We start from the raw sequence: 7,506 nt of genomic DNA on the forward strand, positions 1-7,506 counted from the left end.
TTTGCAATTTATTTTCTTGGAAGCCATATGTGTCCACTCAGGTGGCCATATTTCCAAGATGCTACAATGTATGTGAAGTTCTTTGCATGCTTAAGGTCCCTAATATGAACTATCATAAGTACATTTGGTTACGAGAATATTTTAAAAAAAAAATAGGCAAGATGCTTTTTTTGATTGCAAGTCAGCATTTTAATATTCAACATAAAATAAGATATCTCTCTTTAAACAATAAAATCCACCCCTATGAAAAACTCGAGGCACCCTAACAATTAAACTTACAATGACTATCCAACAGCATTAAATACTCATGTACAGGTAACACGAACTCAGCCAGCCAAGAATATGAACTAACCATGAACAGGTAACTCAGACAATCCATAAATCAAAACAACAAAAAAGCCACTTTAATGCTACTCACCCCTCCCCACTGTTCTACCACCACCACCATTAATTTTTAATAAATGTTGGAATACCTGGAAAATTCCAAAAGATTGGAAGTGTTGCAATGTTGTGCCAATATTCAAAAAGGACAAGTGGGCTGACCCAGGTAACTATAGGTCTGCTAACCTGCTATAACTCCCAGGCAAAATAATGGAAAAGCTGACAGATTCAATCAATAAAGAATTAAAGGAAGGGAATATAATTAATGCTATCAACATGGTTTTATGGAAACCAGTCATGTCAAACAAACCTGAATTTGCTATGAGATTGCAAGTTTGGTTGACAAAGGTAGCTATGTACAGACTTAGACTTTTGTAAGGCCTCTGACTTCCTACAACATGAATACATTGTATCATCAGTAAGGTGCTCGTTAAATGAATTGAGAACTAGCTAACTGACAGAATTCAAAGCAGTTATCAGTGGTGAATCTAAGGACGTGTTTCTAGTGGGGTTCCACAAAGATCAGTTCTAAGCCTGATGCTTGTCAATATTTTTATCATTGATCTGGAAATATATATAAAATCTTTCATAAAATGTGCAGATGACACAAAGACTGGCAGAATGGTAAATAACAATGACTGGGCAGACTTACAGAGTGAACTGAATCTTGGTAAGCTCGGCCCATTTAACATAATGTATTTTAATACAGCCAAATGCAAAGTTACATGTCTAGGAACAAGGAATGCAGGCCACACATACAGGAAGGGAGACTGTACAGTTATTGCTTGCCAACATGAAGGATTTAGAGGTCACAATGGACAAGCAGTTGAACATGAGTTCCCAGTGCAACAGAGTGGTGAAAAGGGCTAACGCAAACCTTGGTGACATCAACAGTGAGGTAGCAAATAGAAAGGTGATTTTAACTCTGTATATGGCATTGGTGAGACTGATACTGGAACATTGCATCCAGTAAGTGAGCTGTAGCTCACGAAAGCTCATGCTCAAATAAATTGGTGAGTCTCTAAGGTGCCACAAGTCCTCCTTTTCTTTTTGCAAATACAGACTAACACGGCTGTTACTCTGAAACCTGTCATTTTAAAGATGCTGTTGCAAAATGGAGAGGATGTAGAGAAGAGCCCAAAAAATCAGTCAAGGGCTGCAAAGATGGTGTCAGCAGGAGGGGTTCAGCTTCCTTGACACAGGAATGCTGTTCTGGGAAGGAGGACTGACGGGAAGAGAGGGTCCTCCGGACCAAGAAGGGGAAGAGCACTTTCATGCATTGACTTGTCAACCTTGTGAGGAGCTGAGGCTTTAAACTAGATTCAAACAGGGCAGGTGACAAAAGCCCACAGGTAAGCATAAAAAAGGCACCCTTAACTGAGAGCTAGATAGTGGGGGTAGGGAGAGACATGGCAAATTATAATAGGATCTAAGGAGCTAAAAGAGGCAAATCAGTGGGAGGATCTTCTCAACATCTTAGATGTCTATATACAAAGGCAAGACATATGGAAAACAACAGGAAGAACTGGAAGTATTAGGACATAAGGTAAGTTGGCATCAGAGACTTTGTGGGGATAAATCTCATGACTGGAATATTGGTACAGAGGGCTTGTTCAGGAATGACACGGAAAAAGGGAAGGAGGTGTTGCATTATACATCAAGAATATATAGAATTGTTCTGAGGTCCAAAAAGAAGTGAGAAGCAGATCAGTTTAAAGTCTCTGGCTGAAAATTAAAGGGGGAAATCAGGCAGAGATGGTGGTGGATGAGGCATTTCTACAACAAAGAGAAATATCCAAAACATAATATCTGGTAGTAATAGGGGATTTTAACTAGGCAGACATCTGTTGGAAAAGTAATATGGTAAAACACAATATTTCCGATAAACTCTTGGAATGTTTTGGGGGCAATTTTTTGATTCAGAAAGTGGAAGATGTAAGGAGGGAACAGCCACTTTAGATGTGACTCTGATCAACAGAGGAATTGTTTGCGAATCTGAAGGTGTAAGGCAATTTCAGTGAACATGATAATGAAACGATAGAGTTCATGATTCTAAGCAAAGAAAGGCGTGAGAGCAGCAGAATAAAGACAAAGAACTTCAAAAAAGATGTTAAACTAAAAGAGCTGATAGATAAGGTTCCATTGAAAAAAATCTAAGGGGAAAAAAGAATTCAGGAGAGCTGGCAGTTTTTCAAGGAGACAGTATGAGAAGGCAAACTTCAAACTATCCCGATATGAAGAGCAGATAGGAAGAATAGTGAGAAGCCAATATGGCTCCATCAGCAACTCTTTAATTGACCTGAAAATCAAAAAGGAAACCTACCAAAAGTGGAAAGGTGGATAAATTGATAAGGAAGAGTACAAAAGAATAGCACAGACATGAAGGGACAAAATCAGGAAAGCTAAGGCACAATATGAGTTATACCTAGCAAGGGACATCAAAGGCAATAAGAAGAGGTTTTTAAAATACATTAGGGGCAAGAGAAAGATAAAGGAAAGTGTCAGCTCTCTACTTCACAGAGGAGAGCTAATAACTGATGACATCAAGAAGGCTGAGATGTTTAAGGCCGATGTTGCTTCAGTCTTTGTTAAAAAGGTTAATGGTGACCAGCTACTCAACACAATTTTATTAACAAGGGGGAAGGAACTTTCCCCATTTTGGGTTGTGAACAGTTTAAAGAATATTTAGATAATATTTCCACCACTCAGGGAGATTGTGGAAGCTGCATCAATGGAGATTTTTAAGAGCAGTTTAGACAAACACTTGTCAGGGACAGTCTAGATCAGGGGTTCTCAAACATCATTGCACCACGACCCCCTTCTGACAACAAAAATTACTATAGGACCCTAGGAGGGGGGACCAAAGCCTGAGTCTGCCTGATTCCCACTGCCATAGGTCGGGGAGCCAAAGCTCGAACCCCACTGCCCTGCACAGGGTAGGGGACAAAGCCGAAACCCAAGATCTTCAAATCCAGCCAGGGGGCCTGTAACCTGAGCCCCGCCACGCAGCGCTGAATCCCTCAGGCTTCAGCTTCAACCCCCTGCAGTGGAGCTTGGGCTTCAGCCCTGAGCCTCAGTAAGTTTAAGCCACCTCTGGCAACCCCATTTTAATGGGGTCGCTACCCACTTTGGGGTCCTGACCCAGTTTGAGAACCGATGGTCTAGATCAGAGGTAGGCAAACTATGGCCCGCAGGCCACATCCAGCCCACGGGACTCTCCTGCCGAGCCCCTGAACTCCTGGCCTAGGAGGCTAGCCACAGGCCCCTCTCCCGCAACCTCAGCGCACCGCGCTGCCGGCACAACGCTCTGGGCGGCCAGGCAGCGCAGTTGCAGAGCCGCGGCCTGACCTGGTGCTCTGGGTGGCCCAACTGTAGCGCCGCCAGCCACCAGTGCTCCAGGCAGTGCAGTAAGAGGGTAGGGGAGTTCAGGGGTGTGGTCAGAGGTGTGGATAGGGGACGGGGCAGTCAGAGAGTGGGGAACAGGGGGGTTGGATGGGGCACGGGTCCCGGGGAGGCAGTCAGGAAGGGGTGGGCGTTGGATGGGGTGGCAGCAGGCAGTCATGGGTGGGGGGTCTGGGTGTGGTCAGAAACAGGGAGTGGTGGATGGGGGAGGAGTCCTGGGCGGGGAGAGGGCATCAGGGGACGGGAAGTTGGATGAGGCAGGAGTCCCAGGGGAGCCATCAGGGGGTGAGAAGTGGCAGGGGGGGTGGGCAGATAGAAGGCAAGGTCTGGGCCACACCTGGCTATTTAGGGAGACAGAGCCTCCCCTAACCAGCCCTCCATATTATTTTGGAAACCCGATGTGGCCCTCAGGCCAAAAAGTTTGCCCACCCCGGTCTAGATAATACTTAGTCCTTCCATGAGTGCAGAGGACTGGACTAGATGACCTCTTGAGATCCTTCCCAGGCCTATAATTCTATAAGGTAGATGTATTCAAGTCAGCAGGGCCTAATGAAATTCATCCTAGGATACTTAAGGAACTAGATAAAGCAATTATCTTAGTCCTGGAGGACAGATGAAGTCCCAGAGGATAGGAGAAGGGCAAACATAGTACCTACCCTTAAAAAAGGGAACAAAGAGAATGCAGGGAATTATAGACCGGTCAACCAAACTTTAATACCTGGAAAGATACTGGAACAAATCAAACAATCAATTTATAAGCACCTAGAGGAGAATATAAGGAATAGCCAACATGGATTGGTCAAGAAAAAATTGTGATGAACCACCCTAATTTTTTCCTTTGTTACCATTACTGGCTTAGTGGAGTGCAGGGCAGAGGGAAAGCCGATGTGCTTGTATCTTGATTTTAGCAATGCTTTTGATAGTCCTGTGTGTCATTCTCATAAGCAAACTGGGGAAATACAGTCTACATGAATATATAAGGTGGGCACACAACTGATTGAAAGACTACTCAAAGTATCACTGCCAAGGGTTTGCTGTTGAACTGGGATAGCATAGGTATGGGGTTCCATGCGGGGTCAGTCCTGGGGCTGGTACTAATCAATATTTTCATTAATGACTTGGATAAAGGAGTGGAGAGTATACTTAGAAAATTGGCAAACACACAATTGTTAGGGGTTGTAAGCACCTTGGAGGACAGGATTAGAATTCAAAATGACCTTGACAAATTAGAGAATTGGTTTGAAATCCACAGCATGAAATTCAATGAAATGCAATATACACAATTAAGAAAAAAAATATACACACAAATACAAAAGCAGGAATGATGACTAGACGGCAGTACTACTGAAAAGGAACATGTGGTTATACTGGATCACAAATTAAATGGGTCAACAATGTGATAGAGTTGCAAAAAAGGCTAATATTCTGGGGTGTATTAATAAGTGCATTGTATGTAAGACACAGGACATACTTGTCCCATTCAACTTGGCCCTCAGCACTGTGTCCAATTCTGTGCACCATACTTTAGGAAAGATGTGGATAAAATGGAGAGAGTCCATAGGAGAGCAACCTACCCTATGAGGAAAGATTAAAAAACTGGGCATGTTTAGTCTTGAGAAAAGGTGACTGAGGGGGAACCGGATAAAATCTTCAGATATGTTAGGGGCTGCTAGAGAGAGGACAGAGGTCAGTGGTTGTTCATGTCCACTGAAGGTAGGACACAAAGTAATAGGCTTAATCTGTAGCCAAGATTTAGGTTAGGTATTAGGAAAAAATTTATAATTATGATAGCCAAGTTCTGGAATAGGCTTCCAAGGATGGTTGTGGAATCTCCATCATTGGAGGTTTTTAAAAACAGGTAGGACAAATGCTTACCACGTATGGTTCAGTTTCACTTTGTCGTCCCTCACTATAGGGACTGGATTTAAAAGACCTTAAGGTCCCATCCAGCCCTATATTTCTATGAATTTATATAAACGTTGTATGCTAAATCAGGATACATTTAACTGGGATGCATCCCAGAAAACTTGATTTAGCTTAAAGACGGTGAATGTTAGTGACTGCTTACATGAGCCAATATTAAACTCCATTTAATGGACATGGCATTTGGATGATGCCAAGTGGTGTAAAACCATATGAACTAGGTGGAAAAGTAGTTCTAGTTTATTAATTTAGAATCTTCAAATACAGATCAAGTGCAAGGAAGCAGCTTTCCCACATTAAGAAAGTGGTTACTCAAAGCAATAAACAAAATAAGTGAGTTTTCTAACATATAGCCCTATATTCGTGTTTGTTTCAACATTTAGGATTACTTCATGACCTCTTTTCTCCTAAGTGTGAAATTATCAGAATTTCAGCTATTTTTGATATGCATGATTTTAATAACTTTCCATCAATTGAACATGTTACAGTTACCTCTAAACATTTCAGATATATTTACATTGTATAATTATGGAAAGTATGCACCATGCAACCAAGGAAGTCACAGAAGAGGCAAACAATACAAATCTGACCTTTTACAAAGATGAGAATCACTAGATCATCAAATTCTCTCAGGTATCAATAGTATGAGGTAAGTAATAGTTAAGATGAGGCACTTTAACAATAACCCAAAAGGTAGTTTAGTGTACAAAATTATAAACAGAAACAGTTATTCATATTGCCCCTGATTAGATTTAAAAGTGATTTTAAATTCTATATACAGTGTCTCAGATGCCTCATCCCATTTAAGCAAAACATTTAGGAATTACAAAAGAAATCAAGGCATTAATGCCATTAAATATGTGCAATACGGAGGGATGAGTAAAGAGGGGTATGTAGCAATACAGTTTTAAAGAACTGCCTCATAGAAAGTATATAGAAAGAATCCCTACTGTGTTAAAAGAATGCCAATTAGGACAGGATTTAATTCTTATTGGGATTTATTGTAATTAGAAATGCAACAAATTTAACTTTACAAAGGAACTAATTATACCAATTAAAAACCACTTAGTAAAACTTTATAGGAATTTATTTATTAAAATTACTTAGGGCACTTTTCCAAGGAATTTTAGCAAAAAAGGTTTTAAGCGGTTGAGTGCAGACACCCATCCTTTAAGGAATTCAGATTTATGATGCAAGAATGGTATCTGCAATGAGCATTTCTATATCAAGATTCAGAGAAAGAATATAATGCCCAATTAAATTCAGCAGTAACAGAGGGATCTTATAAACCTACAGGCATCAGTAGTGCCTGGCCATCTCCTGCACTGCATATCCTGGGAGTGTGTGTGTCTGGCTAACAAGTTCACAATTTTCCAACTGGAGATGATATTTTGAAAGACTAGCAAGAATTCTCATGATGCCTAATTTGTAGTGAACTGTCATATCCTACTGTTTGTTTCAACTGATGTGCAATTGTGACAAACAAGCAAGTTAAGTTGATGCAACAGTATCTTGAAATATGCTTTCTCACCCTATATTTTTGGAAGGGAAAAGGGAGACTAAGAAAAAATTATTCCCTTTGAGAAATATCCATACTGTGTCAATGTTGCTCATAAATTAGTACAGGCTTATAACAAAGTACTCTGGATTTTATTTTTAAATGTACTTTCAGAAAACCAAAGATGATTTACTTAAATTTGACATTTTAAACTAATTAAAGAAATGCAGGCTACATTAAGTCTTCTGTTTTTAAAGATAAGCCAGTCCAGTTTTAAAATTTAAATGAAACTGTAAAAAAAA

This window comes from Lepidochelys kempii, chromosome 5 (assembly GCF_965140265.1).
Source record: "Lepidochelys kempii isolate rLepKem1 chromosome 5, rLepKem1.hap2, whole genome shotgun sequence".
NCBI lineage: Eukaryota > Metazoa > Chordata > Testudines > Cheloniidae > Lepidochelys > Lepidochelys kempii.